General features: G+C 44.3%; 1 protein-coding gene across 3 annotated transcripts in view; it reads left to right on the forward strand.

Moving 5' to 3' along the window:
* Positions 1–17,500, forward strand: part of LOC143031119 (transcriptional regulator protein Pur-beta-like) — a 332,337-nt gene that overhangs the window by 173,698 nt on the left and 141,139 nt on the right. Inside the window, exon 1 of one of the 3 annotated variants that reach the window (XM_076194585.1) lies at positions 9,202–9,338. The exons of the other annotated variants lie outside the window; for them this stretch is intronic. The gene's annotated coding sequence lies outside the window, so the exon portion shown is untranslated. Of the gene's footprint in view, positions 1–9,201; positions 9,339–17,500 lie in introns of those variants that run through there. 3 annotated transcript variants of the gene reach the window in all.

Raw genomic sequence — 17,500 nt, forward strand, 5'->3', positions numbered from 1 at the left:
ACGTGGAACTGCCTAGTGTAGGCCTTATGGTCTCTTGCAGTCCCCTTCATTTTCATGTTCTTATGTACTACGATCCTTTGTTGCTGCACACCATAGAGAACATGCCTTTCTTAAGAAACGGTTAGATAACTTTATGGATGGGGATGACAGGTGGTAATGGACGTGGAACTGCCTAGTGTAGGCCTTATGGTCTCTTGCAGTCCCCTTCATTTTCATGTTCTTATGTACTACGATCCTTTGTTGCTGCACGAACACAACGCTCAAGACTTGGACTGTGTAAGGGCCAGTCAGGGGCGCCTATACACTGTGTTGTCCAGGAAAGCTCTTTACTAACATTAGTGAGGCTGTAGGTGGGTTGGTAAGAGTTCCCGGCCGCCACTACGGAGGTCCGGGCTCGAAACCCCCCGCCCAGGGCTAAAATAATTTCAGTGTCGCTGCGCTGCGATTCGGTACTCCAACTCTAGTGGGCGGGGAGTTGTGTGTGCGTGTAAGGTCATAGCATTTCCCATAGATCGGTCATATGTACGAGCTCTGAGCTCTCTTCCGGGAGGGAAAATAGCTGTCGATCACAAGTCCAACACGTGGTCCAAAGACCATAGGTGAATCACTGCCAGGTTTATGAGATCAGTGAGGGTCTTGGCATCTTGATTGCTTTCAGGAACCTTCCTGACCCTGAAGTAATCGTCACCAACTGATTCGTCTTGCTCACGTTCTCTCTTAACCCGTTAAACTCCGATGACAAGATGTCTTGTCATTTGGTCCAATAAAACAAAAAATCATAAAACACCAAAATGTTTGATCAAACACCAGAAAAGTATGACGTCAGTAGTCCTCGCTTCGCTCGCGAGCGAGCGAAGCGAGGACTACTGACGTCATACTTTTCTGGTGTTTGATCAAACATTTTGGTGTTTTATGATTTTTTGTTTTATTTGACCAAATGACAAGACATCTTGTCATCGGAGTTTAATGGGTTAAGTCGACTAGCCAAGATCTTCTTGACTGCCACTCTTCTCTCCTCATCCTTACTGCAGAGATTGTCCGCAGAACTGCCTCGGAATGAGCATTCCAGAGGAGATCTCACAGCCCGAACAACATTCTTTGGCAGACTCCTAAGGGGTTCGTTCAAGCTGGAAGAGAACAGGTATCGGACCTTCAGAGAACGACGACTTGACCTTGGTGTTTTGAACAACCAGTTTGGCAAAGTAGACACCCACGTCGAAGTGGACATTAAGCCTCAGTTTGCGAAGCCGGGTCCCCCCTCAGTTTATGACGAGCGACCCAAATTCTGCAGAACCCGAGAGCCGTTCTGAGACTGGATCTATCTGCAGGTGTAAGCAAGTCTGTCAGGCATGGCCCCAGTCCTGATGGCGCAGACGGTCGTATAACCAGTCCTGGTCAGTACTCAGGTCGTCAGTCACAGTCTGTGCAAGATCAACGAGTGGAGGACCAACTGTGATTCTTTCAAACCTCGGATTTATTTCTAAATCGGTGGCAGACCCCCATCACCTTGCCTAGAGGACCAGACCATCTGTTGTTTGAAAGAGTCTTGCCATCCAGCCCCTGGATCAGAGGTCTGAGTGGCAACTCGTCGGTGTGGAGGTCACAAACAAGCCAGACCAGATGATTCCTCCCAATCTTCCGCTATATCCACTGCATGACCTCCACTCCCACCCTTGCCACCTTGTGTTGGTGCTGTCCTTCAGGGTTTGGTCTGTGTTCCTCTCTTTGAGGCAGTTCACGATGTTATCTGCCACCATCTTAGATGGTTTCTTGGTGGCATCTTTCTTTGGAGTGAAATGCCACAAATGTGTTCCTCCTGGCTCACTGTAGCAGGTGTGGTGTTCCTCCACCATAGCAGGGAACACCTTGGCAGAATCTCCAATTTTAAGTGTAGAGAGATATAACTTGCATTTCCTCAACTGGATTGCAGTCTCTCATTAACCTTCTTTTGACGACTTATGACTGGAGGCTTGGACTGTGCGTTAGCCAGAGTGTACTGTGCCTAGACAACTTTGGTCAAATCACTGGCAATGTCTTTATTTGGTTCTTTTCGCTGGTTTTGCCTGATTAAAATACCGTTTCTCAAAACATCTCTCAATGTTGGCAACTCCGATTTTAGAAGGTCACTCCCAGTCCAAAGATTACACAGGAGAAGCATGCCGACAGGAGACCTTTTGGTCCATAACCAGGTCGGATGCGAAAAAATTTAGTAATAAATGAAATATAGATGATAATGAAATAAAGGCATAGGTATAGTTAGATAATAAGCAAACGGAGAAATAAGGAAGGATGAAGTGAAGACAGTTGTTAAGATGATGAAAGCAGGTAAGGCACCTGGTCTGGATGGATGCCATGCAGAATGTCTAGAAAAAGGAGGTACAGTGATGGTGGACTGGCTGGTGAGGGTAAATAGTAAATATTAATAAATTGACATATAACCAGTAGTGGGATTCAGCCGGTTCGTACCGGTTCGTTAGAACAGTCTCACGGAATTTTACTAGTTCGGCGAACCGGTTAACCCATTCAACTCCGATGACAAGATGTCTTGTCATTTGGTCAAATAAAACAAAAAATCATAAAACACCAAAATGTTTGATCAAACACCAGAAAAATATGACGTCAATCCTCGCTTCGCTCGCAGCGAAGCGAGGACTGACGTCATATTTTTCTGGTGTTTGATCAAACATTTTGGTGTTTTATGATTTTTTGTTTTATTTGACCAAATGACAAGACATCTTGTCATCGGAGTTGAATGGGTTAACTGGCAAACTGGCTAGTCGCTGTCAGTCATTGTCACTGGTCTCCTGTATCCGGTAAGTACCTGAAAGGTACGTTTCGTTAGTGATTTAGTGCATAGTTTATTTACATAAGTGGTGACCAGGTTTGTTACCATGATAAAAAGTAAAGCAATAACTTATTAAAACGTACGAATTCATTTCCTGAAAAATTTACGATTTCTAGCAAATAACTGAATTACAAATTTTGCCAGATGAAGACGTAATAATTCAAGGAAATTACACTGGCAGCTAGGTTCAAAATATGGTCTTTTTTATTTTAATTAATACTCTATATCTAATGGCTTTTTTGCTAATTTGGCGAACGACCACCATTTATACTTTAGCCCCCCAAAAAAGTGGCCAGCCCCCCCATTAGCCCCCCCAACTGAAATGAGCAAATTGAAAATTTAAAACACTCATTGAAATAATTTTATTAAGTGGAATCATTAATTGCCAGGGCTAAAGATTTGTCAGCCATCAGTGCTAGCCCAACCATTAACTCCCTCCCCTTCTGAAATGAGGATAATATATGTGTATTATCATATTACTATTAGCGCCCCCAAAGTTGCTCAGTCCCCCCTTAGCCTCCCCAATTAAAAATTCCTGGCGCCGCCGCTGCATAGATAGATCTTCATATTATCAAGTTTATCATTACCTCTATATCATTATATGATGTTTAACAATTTCTTACATATTTTATTTGGGAAATAGCTATGATTGATCATTTTATTTGTTAGAATCCAGGATCAACACTGCTTCTGCAGGAAGATTATTCCATTCATTAACTATACGGTTGGCGAAGCTGTTTCTACCCACTTCCAAATTAAATCTATTTCCGGACAGTTTGAGACCATTGTTTCTTGTTTGATTCTCATTCAGTGTGAAAATTTTTGTCACTTTTGATGTTGTCAATTCCCTTTAGAATTTTAAAAACCTGTATCAAGTCACCTCTGAGTCAACACCTTTTTAGGGAAAACAGATTCATATGTTTTAGTCGATTTTCGTATGATTTATTTTTGACATTTGATATCAGTTTTGTGGCTCGCCTTTGTACTTTTTCCAATCTGTCAATGTCTTTAATGAGATTCGGTGACCATACGGAAACAGCATATTCCAAATGTGGACGAACTAACGATTTATATAGCTTGTTAATGAGTGATGGACTTTTGAAGTCAAAAGGTCGCGCAATCAGTTCTAGAATATTATTTGCTTTCTCAGAGGCTGAAATACACTGATAAAGAAACAGACAAATGATAAAAAAACAAATAATGAAATAATATAAAGTAAATTATAATCATTACAGCATCTTGCTTAGGTGTTTATCTAAATGATTCTTAAAGCTTCGAACTGAACTACATTGCACTGCCTCTGCAGGAAGTTTATTCCATTCGTTAACTACACGGTAAGCAAAGTTGTTTCTACCCACTTCCAAATTAAATCTATTTCCTGTAAAATTTGAGACCTTTGACTGAGATCGTTGGATTTCTGGTTCCACGTCCTGACAACAACGATTGTTGTCAACTGCTTCAGATTCTGAAAGGGAAAGAAAAATTGTCAGGAAGCAATGTACGTTAGATTTTAAAAAATATTTGCGATAAAAGCTACCTAGCAAAAGGTTGAAAAATATTGAAACAAAAATTATTGTTTTAGCTGACCTCCCTTCCTGTGACGCGTCCTAATGAACAGTCCAACCGACAGGCGACCTTTTGGTCTGTAATGAGGCTGGGAAAACATCAAGTGTAAAAGAAGAGAAATGTAAATACATTAAGGAATTGTAGCTTACTGTATTTTGGTCAGGTTTGGCTGTGTGTTAATTACTAAGGTTTGGAAAATGTTTATTAACCCATTCAACTCCGATGACAAGATGTCTTGTCATTTGGTCAAATAAAACAAAAAATCATAAAACACCAAAATGTTTGATCAAACACCAGAAAAATATGACGTCAGTCCTCGCTTCGCTGCGAGCGAAGCGAGGACTGACGTCATATTTTTCTGGTGTTTGATCAAACATTTTGGTGTTTTATGATTTTTTGTTTTATTTGACCAAATGACAAGACATCTTGTCATCGGAGTTGAATTGATTAATGATTTCTTTGTTTTCCAAGTCAAAATCTGTTCGGTTCTAGAAGCACAATGCTTAGATGGTAAGATTGTTTAATATTGTGGCTACAACTAGATTGCTTATATTAATCTTTATAGATATATTTGATGTATTTATTTTATATATTATTATTATTATTATTATTATTATTATTATTACATACCTGGTAGTACGCTGTCCGAGCGTGTCAAGGCGTCGTTAAATATTGTGAAAGACAAGGGGATGAAGGTTCGAACCCTTCCACCGGCGAAGTTGAACCAAGGGCACGGTTCATTCAATTCCACGGTACAAAGTCCTCTGTGAGGGGCACCGTCCTAGCCTCCCGATTGGAGAAATTTTGTGACGTCATTGATCCAAAGAAAACGAAATGGTTGACGACGATGACATCGTGATGACGTCACGAGTTGTGTGAAGCCACGCCCACTCCTGTAAGCGTCTGTGATTGGTTGCCTTCTTGTCATCGCTAGGCCTAACGGTGGTCCTCTTTATTTTATTTTATTTATTTTTATTTTTATTTATTTGTTTATTTCATTTGCTTTATTATTTATTTATTTTATTTGTTTTATTATTTATTTATTGCTGGTGCACTCCCTCTCTCTCTCTCTCTCTCTCTCTCTCTCTCTCTCTCTCTCTCTCTCTCTCTCTCTCTCTCTCTCCTCCTCCTCTCTCCCCCTCTCTCCCCCTCTCTCTCCCCGATTCACTTGTTAAATTTCGACTCGTAGGAAGTAGTAGAACCGGTGACTGATCGCGTGACTACGACGTCGATCCTCATGTGACGTCATATCCGGTTTTGACAGACAGACAGTACACCACGTGACGGCTCTCTTTCCCAGCAAGTTGGCACCCGCAGGCACGCACATTTGTGAGCGCCAATTTATATATATATATATATATATATATATATATATATATATATACACACGCATATATATATTTGTGATTGGTTGCTTGCATGGATTACCTCTCTCTCTCTCTCTCTCTCTCTCTCTCCATCTCCCCCTCTCTATTCATCTCTTCCTCTCTTTCTCTTCCTCTCCCCCTCTTCCTTCCTCCCCCTTTCTCTTCCTTCCTCTCCCTTTCTCTTCCTTCCTCTCCCCCCTCTCCCTCTCTCTATTTCTATATTTCCTCTCTCTCTCTCTCTGTTGTAAAACATCTTTAACGTTTCGAATTTCCTCGTGCCTAATCAGGTTTCGAACCTGTACCTTAACCCTGTTCACACTGGCGGTGTGAACCGCGCTTAAACAAGACAGTACAGTGGAAAAACTGCGCGGTTGGGTGTGAACGCCTCCATTGACTTGCATTGTAATTGAAAACGCTGAAGGACTGGGTATGGGAGGAGGGGTGATTGCTTGGTGACAAGTAAGTGTTGAGACACGTGGATAGTGTCCTTACCCGGAATGCTTGAGGTCCGAGATCGGTTCCCTTTCCCTCCCTCCTTAAAGGCTTTCCAACCCCACTCAGCAACATTAGAGGTGCCGTCGACCAGTGTCGTGTTTCACTTTTGGTTGAAATGAAGGGAAAATCCTCTTCCCACTCCCTCAACAGGTGGGACATAAAGGATGCCGCACAGCCCTGCCCGGGTTAGAGGGGACCTGCAAGGGGGCATGAAGCATGAACTCTGGGCGTGGCTGTTGATGTTCGTCTTGTTGACCGTAGCATCTGCTAAATACGATGAAGAATAAAATCGCTGAGCAAAAGGAATTTCATTGTGATTATATATATATATATATATATATATATATATATATATATAATTACAACACTGAAGAGTCCCCTGTACATATACTTTCCATCTTATCAACCACATCAACTTTTTTTTCCATTTCAATTCCTTGAAAAAAACGATCGAGACTAAAGGGAGCGCGAAGAAAACGTATTCGGAAACCGAGACGCTGTCAGGCTCAGGACTCGAACCTAGCCGATACGTAGTAAATTGTTCGTGACTTAACCAATTGCGCTCTCCCTTGATAGCGCAATTGGTTAAGTCACTGTCCATTTCTTACGTATCGGCTGGGTTCGAGTCCCAAGCCCGACAGCGTCTCGGTTTCCGAATAAGCTTCCATCGAGCTCCTGTTGACCGTGTTTGCAATTAATTGAAATGGATAATGTTTATGTGGTTGATAAGATGTGTATGTATATATATATATATATATATATATATATATATATATAATAGAAAAAAAATTAGTTTGCACACACGTGTATGTGTTTATTTAATCTTTCGTCTCAATTATCCTTTTCCCCCTCCTCTCTTCCCTCTTTTCGACTTTCTCTTCTTCGTTTCATCTTTCTCTTTCTCTCTAGTATTATGTTCATTTCAAACTGCAATCACTCCCACCCACAATCACGCCCACGCATGCGCGCACACACACTCACACACTCGCACACACATACACACACGATCCAACTCTTTGTATACACGGTTACAAGATCAGGACACGCATAGCTTTCTCTCTCTCTCTCTCTCTCTCTCTCTCTCTCTCTCTCTCTCTCCCTCTCAGCTCACGCCCACACGAGGGCGGGGGCCCGGGACGCGCAGACGCACGCCCACGCGGCCCAAGATCCCTCCCACCCTCTCCCCCTCCTTCCCTCCTTCCCTCCCTCTCCCCCTCCCTCCCTCCATGTTTCCTCTCTCTCTCTCCCCCTCTCCCTCTCCCTCCCTCTCCTTGTCCCAGTATCCGCTTTCACCTCCTCCTCCTCTTCCTCCTCCTCTTCCTCCTCTGCTCCAGATATATCTTAATTTTCATCTTTAGTATTTTGTTTGTTTATATATTTTCTCAAGTGTCTTGAGTCACTAGTCTCCTCTATATTACCTCTCCCCCATATATTGTCCACTCACCCCCCCCCTCTCTCTCTCTCTCTCTCTCTCTCTCTCTCTCTCTCTCTCTCTCTCTCTCTTTCTCTCTTTCTTTCTCTCTCTCTCTCTCTTTCTCTTTCCTCTCACGATCATCTTTCCCTCTGTTCTCGTAATTATTCATTAAATGCCCCCTCCTCCTCTTCCTCCTCTTCGTCTCCCCTCTCCTCCTCCTCTTCCCCTCTTCCCCCTCTTCCTCCCCATTCCTCCCTTCTCTCCTCTCCCCTCTCTTTTGCTCTTCCTTCCTTCTCCTCTCTAATCTCTCTTTGTTTATCTTTTTGCATTTGCTCTCACCCATTCTGCCCTGTCTTCAACAGGCTACCCCCCCTTCCTCCCACCTTCCCCCCCCCTCGTCTGGCTAACCTCCCCTTTCCCCTTCTCCTCACAATCCCTCCCAAAGTCTGGTCACCACATACTCTCCTCCTCCTCCTCCTCCTCCTCCTCCTCCTCCCCCCCCCACCACCTCTGGCCTTCATTTTCTCTCTCATTTTCTCTCTACTCCCTCCCTGGTCCCTCTCTCCCACCCACCCACCTCCTCCCACTCCCTTGTCCTCTCTCTCTCTCTCTCTCTCCCTACTCCCCTTCATACTCTTTCCTCCCCTCCTCTCTCTTCACCTCCTCCTTCCTACCTTCCTCTCTCCTCCCCTCATCTCTCCTCTTCTCCTCTCTCTTCCCCTCCCTCCCCTCCCCTCCTCTCCTCTCTTCCTCTTCTCCCCTCCTCTCTCCTACCTTCCTCTCTCTCCTCCCCTCCTCTCTCTTCCCCTCCTCTCTCCTCCCCTCTTCTTCCCTCCTCTCTCCTACCTTCCTCTCTCCTCCCCTCCTCTCCTCTCCCCAACAGCTGATGACCTCATAGGCAATCTCCCACTCTCTCTCTCTCTCTCTCCCTCTCCCTCTCTCCCTCTCTCTCTCCCTCTCTCTCTCCCTCTCTCCCTCCTGCGTTTCCACGTATCTTTTTCACCACTCCCTCCTCCTTTTCCACCTCCCTCTTCCCTCCTCCCTCTTCCCTCCTCCCTCCCTCTTCCCTCTCCCCTCATTCCGTTTTCATTTAATCTTTTTTGTCTTCGGAATCGTTCCCTTTGGTTTCCCATTTTCTTTCATCCCTCCCTTCCTCCCCTTCCTCCTTACCTCCTTACCCCCTTACCCCTCCCTCCCCCCTGACTTCCCTTCAGAAGGGGTAGGTAAAGCATGATGTTGAACAGACGGACACTAGCAAGTAGGATGGCGAATCGTAATAAAGGAGGAGGAGGGAGGAGGGAGAGGAGGAGGAGGTTGAGAAGAGGGAGGGAGTGGAGGAGGAGGGGAAGAGGAGGGAGCGGGTGGGGAGTGAGGAGAGGCTACTTTCATTCAGAATGTCTGTCGGCGTTGCTGTACACACACACGCACACACACACACACATACAGACGCACGCACACACATACACACACACACACACACACACACACACACACGCTCACGTTCTTTTAGCCAGTCAAACTGTGGTCGAGGTGTGTGTCGGAAGAGTGTCTCTCCACCTGCTCTCTAGACAACTGCTCTCTCTCTCTCTCTCTGCTCTGCTCTCTGTGCGCAGTTGTCCTAGTGCCCGGGACGTGGATACATCTGCTCGCGGTGTGTGGAATTCTGCCTCTGCGATATCTGCTGATTATACCTGCTGTCTGTCTGTAGCTGGTTCCTCCCAACACCTTCTCTTCTGGCTTTGTCTTTGTTTGGTTTCGTGATGTCCTCTGTCTGTGAAGTTTAGTGCCTTGCTAACAGACTCTCTCTATTCTCTCGCTTTAGTATTGTCATAATCTCTCCTATTTTTTTCTTTGGTTATATTTTTATCATTATTACACACACACACACACACACACACACACACACACACACTTCTGTCTTTTTTTTTTCCTCCTGTCTTTCTGTCTGTTGTCGTTTTATCTTTCCTTTTACATCGCGACAGACGGACAGACAGCGGATTCGTGTGACCAAAGTGTATTTTGTGAATATTTCGTAAACGGGATTTGTTCGTTTATTTAATTATCCGACAACAGTGACAAGATGTCTTGTCATTTGGTCAAATAAAACAAAAAATCATAAAACACCAAAATGTTTGATCAAACACCAGAAAAATATGACGTTAGTCCTCGCTTCGCTCGCAGCGAAGCGAGGACTGACGTCATATTTTTCTGGTGTTTGATCAAACATTTTGGTGTTTTATGATTTTTTGTTTTATTTGACCAAATGACAAGACATCTTGTCATCGGAGTTGAATGGGTTAATTATCCGACAACAGTGACGTGTGATCCCAACGTTTGAGATAACGTTTCGTAAGGGGTGGGGTGGGGGGGCTAGACGTTTTATTGAAACGTTCAGAAAGTATCGTTTGCCCGCCGGCCCCCCTATAACCCCATAGAAGCGTGAACACGTGTACATGCATACGTACACTGAACAATTGTACACACGTACACGTGTGTGTAACCCTGGCGCCGTTCAATCAAATGTTTGTTGGAAACGTTTTTCCTGTTCGTTGTGATGATGATGATGATAATGATTTGGCAGTGACTGAGCAAGTGGCAAGTGGAATTCAGTGCCATCGACAGGGCACAGACTTCTTGTATGTGTGTGTATATTCAGTGTCTGAACCAGCTGTTGAGACCACGGGCAGCAGCTTAGGAGAACAGCAGCAGTTGCAGCCAGCAAGCCTGAGTGGGTGGCAGCGTTGCTCGAACCTCCTCCTCCTCCTCCCAGTGGTGACGTCACACTGGTTCTTGGGAAGGAGTGACTGTACGAAGAGGGAGAGCTCTCCTAGTGGATGCAGACCGATGCCGATTGATGCAGTCCGAAGGGGGTGGGGGGAGGGGATGGCTAGGTTCTAGAACAGGAATTGAGTGGATTTTATTTATGTATTTAATTAATTTATTTTATTTTATTTTTTTATTTTTATTTTTTTTTGGCGACAGACTATAAACACTTTTTTTTTAAGGCAATTGGGCTTGGCGACGTCACTTGTTTCTTGTTTTATTATTATTATTATTTTATTGATTTGTTTATTACTTTATTAATTTATTTATTATTTTATTTATATTTCCATTTGTTCCTAAGGATGCAAACTATATTTGCTGACAAAAGAGAAAAAATATATCTCTGTTTTATGATATATATATATATATATATATATATATATATATATATATTATAAACTTAAATATGATGCGACGATAAAAAATAAAATATATTTAGGAAGTTTATTTAGATGGTAAACGAAAATGTGATTATGCTACAACAAAGCCTCTAGGACCGAAACGTTTGAATGAAAACGTATATAAACGTATGTGAACGTTTATCGAGGACAAACGTTGACACAAACACTCGGACTTGTGTGTGTGTGTGTGTATTTTTTATTTTATTATCTTTCATTGTTATTTATTTTAATCATTTGTTTATTTTTGGTACCTAACCATCATTACTCAAATCAAATCGCCTATCGACATATATCAAGCCTTTGTAGCGATAATATTCGTGTTCCCGTGTGGGGGAAGGGAGCGGATGTTGGGCATGCGCGGATGGCCGAGGCAACTTCCGGTTAAGAGAGTGAGGGGGGGGGAGAGGGGGAGATGAGTGGGTGCGGGGAGAAGATCAGTATTACATAGGAATGATGTTGAATAGGATTTTTTTTTTTGGGGGGGGGAGATGGGATATTGTAAGGAAGGGGAAAAGGGGATTGGTCAAGTGACGTCATAAATCTTTCTTTTGCTCCTCTTTGGTCCCCATTGTTCTTTTTGATGTGTTTATTTTATTTTTTATATATTTGTGTATTTATTTTCCCCTTGATATAGAAACTACAAACGGACATACTCACACACTCGAGTTCGAATCCCGCCCAGGGCTGAAATAATTTCAGTGTCGCTGCGCTGTGAGTCGTTACTCCAACTCTCGTGGGCGGGGAGTTGTGTGTGTGTGTGAGGTCACAGCATTACACATAGATCGGTCATATATATATGAGATCTCTTCCGGGAGGCTAGTAGCTGTCGATCACGAGTTCAACACGTGATCTGAGACCGTGGTGAATTGCACACACACACGTGTGCACTGAGCAATGAGTCACTTCTGTCGATATGTGTACATGTGTGTGTACTTAAATGGCTTTGTCCATTGTTGGCGTGTATCTGGGGCCTATATATAAGCTTATTGACGAAGCTGCATAGGCGTCACTATGATGTCATGATGAACGGCAGCTCTCTCTCTCTCTCTCTCTCTCTCTCTCTCTCTCTCTCTCTCTCTCGGGACCCCTTCTGAACACTGTCTATAACAACCCAGAGCGATCCTTAACTAATTGTTAAAGGATTAACTTAACCGGCTTTATGTAGGAGTTAGGGTCTGAGAGAGAGAGAGAGAGAGAGAGAGACAGAAGACAGTTCACAACTGTCTAGACGGGTAATGCCCGTCTATGTGACAGTAGTAATAGTGTACTGCCCATTCTGTCCCTTCTGTAGTACTGTCATGTATTTTCCATTCTCCTCCTCCTCCTCCTCCTCCTCCTCTTCCTCCTCCTCTTCCTCCTCCTCCTCTTCCTCCTCCTCCTCTTCCTCCACCTACACGTGCTAAATTCCATTCGTGCCAAGAGTATCAACGCCTTAGCCTCCTCCTCCTCCTCCTCCTCCTCCTCTTCTCTCTCCCACGTCCTCTCTCTTCTAATCCTATACTGTGTACTCCTCTTTTTCCTCTTCATCTCCTCCTCCTCCTCTTTCCTCTTCCTCAATGTTTTATCTTTTCCCCCACTTCCCTTCCTCTTCCTCTCCCTCTTCCTCTTCCTCTCCCAAACCCATCTCCTCCCCTTTCCTTTCCTTTCCTTTCTTCTTTCCTCCCCTTCTCCTCTCCTCCCCCCATCTCCTCCCCACCTCTCTCCTCCCCACCTCTCTCCTCCATTCCCCTCTCTTCCCCTCTCTTCTCTCTCCTTTCCTCTTATCCTCTCCTCTCTTCCCTCTCTCTTCCCGTATCCTCTCGTTGACTCTTGCCCCCCCCTCGAGGACCTCTGTGTATTAAAGGTCCTTCCCCCATTCCTCCTCCTCCTCTTCTTCCTCCTCCTCTTCTTCCTCCTCTTCCTCATCCTCTTCCTCCTCTTCTTCCTCCTCCTCTTCCTCCTCCTCTTCCTCTTCACCTCCCAGGCCGCCTTCTTCCTCCTCCTCTCCTCCTCCTCCTCCTCCTACTTCCTGTCTATCACAGAATACCTCATAATCCCCTCTCCCCCTCCCCTTCTTCCCCTCTATCACCTCCCCTCTTGGAGGTGATAGGGAATGAGGTGTGTGTGTGTGTGTTGGGTCGAGACTCTAGTTTGAATGCCCTAAGGTCGCTTGGATTAGGGGCCTTCGGGACAGGCGTAGGCAATGTATATAATGCACCCCCCCCTCTCTCTCTCTCTCTCTCTCTCTCTCTCTCTCTCTCTCTCTCTCTCTCTCTCTCTCCCTCCACCCGCGATCATTTGAGAGTTGCACCAGAGTATAATCGGTGACGTCACGCAGTTGCCATGTAGGATGTTTTGTGCGCGTCTGTATGCGAAAATTCCTTATTTGTGGGCGCGCGTGCGTGTGTGTAAGGAAGCGTGTACCCAATTGGGATAAGTTCTACACTCGTGGGGTCTCGTGTGCTTGCTCCTTTCTGTAGATGATTGAAATCGCCTTCGATAATCAACCCCAATTCACACTAGCGGTTTCAACCGCCGCGGGTCAATGGTAGTGTAAAGTCAATGGAAGCGTTCTTACACAACCGTGCAATCTTTCCTTGACTGTTGTACCGCCGCGGTTTCCGCGCGGTTCAAACCGCTAGTATGAACAGGGGCTCCCTCCCTGATGTGAATGAAATCGCCTGGCGACACAGGGAGGATTCGCATCAGGAATAGACGTTTGCGTTAGGTGTCTGTTTTGGCACCGCGCGGTTGGTGCGTGCGTGCGTTCGTGCGTTCGCCGGCGCCAATGGCACCCTCCTTTGTGTGACGACGGCAATAGCATCACGGGATTTGTGACGTCACTGACAGGCGGCAGCCCTGATGCTATGTGGAGTACAGGTTGACTCGCGCAGGTTGGATCTCTCTCTCTCTCTCTCTCTCTCTCTCTCTCTCTCTTTCATCTTTGGCGGACACCGAAATGAAGGTCCCTTTGATCGATCAAGACCCGCATTCATGTACGTGTGTGTACCTCGCAACGCAGCCATTCATACATCAGGAATCCTCCCTAGAGACGGAGACTTCTCCCACTCCCTCCCTCTCCCTCCCTACACTCCTCTCTCCTCTCTCTCACCTCTCTCTCCTCCACTCTCTCTGATAATCTCGTCCCACGCGGCTGTATAGCGGCGCCTACAAGTCAGGGTAGGCACACGACTCATTCATAACACGCTCTCTCTCTCTCTCTCTCTCTCTCTCTCTCTGCTTTTGGTGTCTCGGTCGAAGCTCTGTGTCCCCCAAAGATGGGTCGCAAACTGGTACCCCTTCCCTCTCCCCCCCTCCCTTTTTTTTTCTTCTTTATCTTTCTATTTCTTGTTCTTCCACTTTTTCTTCTTCGTCTTTTTGTTCCTCTTCGTTTTCTTCTTCTTCTTCTTCTTCAAGTCAGACTCTACGCAGGAGTAGTGACCAGGGACGTACTCGCCAAATAGTTCCAATCGTTTCGTGACAAGATGTGGAAGAGAAGGGGGAGCAAGAGGGAGAGTAGTGACCTGACCTGACCTATCCTTGAAACTCCTGATTCTTATGAGCTTATTAAAAAAAAAAAAAAAAAAATCGTCGGGTATTTTTTTTTTTTTTTTTTTTTTTTTTTTTTTTACCGTCGACATCAGAGTCGACGGAAAATGTCGACGTATTTCTCGCCTGTGCTATTCTCTTTATTGAGACAGTGGCCGTGTGGAATCGTTCCTGGTATCCGGTCTTAGTTGATAAGCAGAAGAACAGCGAGGAAGCTTGGAGTGCCAAGGCCTCGTGACCTTTGCTGGTGAGGAGGAGGCAGATAAGGTCACAGGATGGGGAAGGGGGGGGGGATGACCTGTCACCTTTACCTTAGGAGCGGGAGGCCGAGAGTGCTCTCTCTCTCTCTCTCTCTCTCTCTCTCTCTCAGACTTAAGGGCCATTTACACGATAAAACGCTCTGTCAAACCCGGTATGCCAAACAAGTGCTTGAAGTGATGTTTGACCGTGTGAATGGGGTATTTGGTTGTCAAACTCGTTTGTCAAACGTGTTTGACAACCAAAATACCCCCATTCACACGGTCAAACATCACTTCAAACACTTGTTTGGCATACCGGGTTTGACAGACCGTTTGATCGTGTAAATGGCCCTTTAGTTTCACACTTGGTCTCGGGAGGTTGACCTTCCTCAGGTTGGGGGTCCTCAGCAATGTCATAAGCTGTGCGCACACAATATTTCCAAGATGAAAATTATTTTTCATTAATTAACCCATTCAACTCCGATGACAAGATGTCTTGTCATTTGGTCAAATCAAACAAAAAATCATAAAACACCAAAATGTTTGATCAAACACCAGAAAAATATGACGTCAATCCTCGCTTCGCTCGCAGCGAAGCGAGGACTGACGTCATATTTTTCTGGTGTTTGATCAAACATTTTGGTGTTTTATGATTTTTTGTTTGATTTGACCAAATGACAAGACATCTTGTCATCGGAGTTGAATGGGTTAAAGAAATGAATCGTATAATTTCGTAATTAGAAAAAAAAGTGTGATTTTGAAAATCTGTTACCTTTGGAATGTAAGTATATCATTTCGTAATTTCACATTTGATTTTTAGACCACTTCTCTTCTACTGTGGTGGGCCGTATGGTGAATCGTATGGCTTTGTACATAATTTGCAAAGAAGGCAAAAAATTGCACAAGCAAATTTCTGCACTTACAGCATATTGGGCCACAGTTTCGGCAGCTTGAATAGTGTGAGATGTTTTTCCGTCGTTCTCGAGGAGTGGAGGTGGAGGTAAATTGTAGATTGAGAGGAGGTGGAGGTAAATTGTAGATTGAGAGGAGGTGGAGGTAAATTGTAGATTGAGAGGAGGTGGAGGTAAATTGTAGATTGAGAGGAGGTGGAGGTAAATTGTAGATTGAGAGGTCGATTGTATATTTAGAGGAGGTGGAGGTAAATTGTAGATTGAGAGGTAGATTGTATATTTAGAGGAGGTGGAGGTAAATTGTAGATTAAGAGGTGGAGGTAAATTGTAGATTGAGGTGGAGGTAAATTGTAGATTAAGAGGTGGAGGTAAATTGTAGATTGAGGGGAGGTGGAGGTAAATTGTAGATTGAGAGGTAAATTGTATATTTAGAGGAGGTGGAGGTAAATTGTAGATTGAGAGGTGGAGGTAAATTGTAGATTGAGAGGTGGAGGTAAATTGTAGATTGAGAGGTGGAGGTAAATTGTAGATTGAGAGGAGGTGGGGGTAAATTGTAGATTGAGAGAAGCAAGTGCCTTTGGGGATTAAGAAGTGTTATGAGAAATAGGCATCTGGGAATGGATGGAAAGAGAAGATTATATAAAGGAGTGATTAATTATTGACAGTAATTGGTAGTGACTGAGTCAGATTGCGCATGCGCGCGCGCGCACTACGTATGCTAGATGATTAGAGAATAGGAGACGGGACCCCACGAGTGTTGCTCCTTTACTGTATACAATTAGGTAAATACACACACTTGCAATTCTGTAGAGAATATTCACGAGCAGTCGTACTAAATAGTCGATTTTTATAACCTGTGTGTGTGTGTACAACACTATATAGAGATATGTAAATTGTAGATATGTATTATTATTATTATTGTCATTGTTAGAATTATTCTACGTGTGTAGAATCGTCTTTACATTTGCAAAGAAAAAATTAAGATCAAGGTTAACACTGCCTTGTTAACTTGACAGTTTAATTCAACTTCCGAGTAGCTTGTCGCGTGACTAGAGTTTAAGATAAAACATAAAAAGATAAGAAATAAGTTAATTAGAAAATAGATAAGATTAATATATTAAAATATCTGTTTAAGAAATGGTTAGATAATTTATGGATACGGGGATGACAGGTGGTTATTTGATATGGAACTGCATAGTGTAGACCTTAGGGTCTCCTTCATTCTTATGTCTTCAGGGTGTCGTCAGCTGATTCTTACTCATTTGTGAGTGGGAGGGATGGGACGGGTGTGGGGGTGGGAGCTCTGTCGCGTAGTGAAAGGGTTGATTTATTTTTATCTATTCCTCTGTGGGTGTCAGGCACAACGGCTGTCCCAAGGACGGAAATAAAACTCTCTCTCTCTCTCTCTCTCTCTCTCTCTCTCTCTCTCTCTCTCTCTCTCTCTCTCTCTCTCTCTCAATAAGGATATGTATATAAACGTATGTAAACATTTTTGCATGTATGTGTAAGTTTGAAGACGAATGTGTAAATAGGTGTACACACAGGCACGTAAAGTATGCACACACACACACACACACACACACACACACACACACACACACAGATGGGGGAGTGAGAGAGAGATGGTTACACAGTATGTGTGTGTGTGTGTACGCGTGAGGGAGACGAATGAAGACACACGCACACACACAGACACGCACACACACACACACACACACACACACACACACACACACACACACACACACACACACACACACAGACACGCACACACGCACAAGCACGCAAACAATGACAAATCCGTTGGCTGGCTTGCGGGCTATCTTGAGTGGCCACGACACAAGCCAAAAAGGTGGTGTTGGTGCCGCCTGGGCAGCTGGTTGGCACTGGGGGCCAACCAGCCGTCTGCTT

This window comes from Oratosquilla oratoria, chromosome 12 (genome assembly GCF_046742065.1).
Source record: "Oratosquilla oratoria isolate Oo_2021 chromosome 12, ASM4674206v1, whole genome shotgun sequence".
Taxonomy (NCBI): Eukaryota; Metazoa; Arthropoda; class Malacostraca; order Stomatopoda; family Squillidae; genus Oratosquilla; species Oratosquilla oratoria.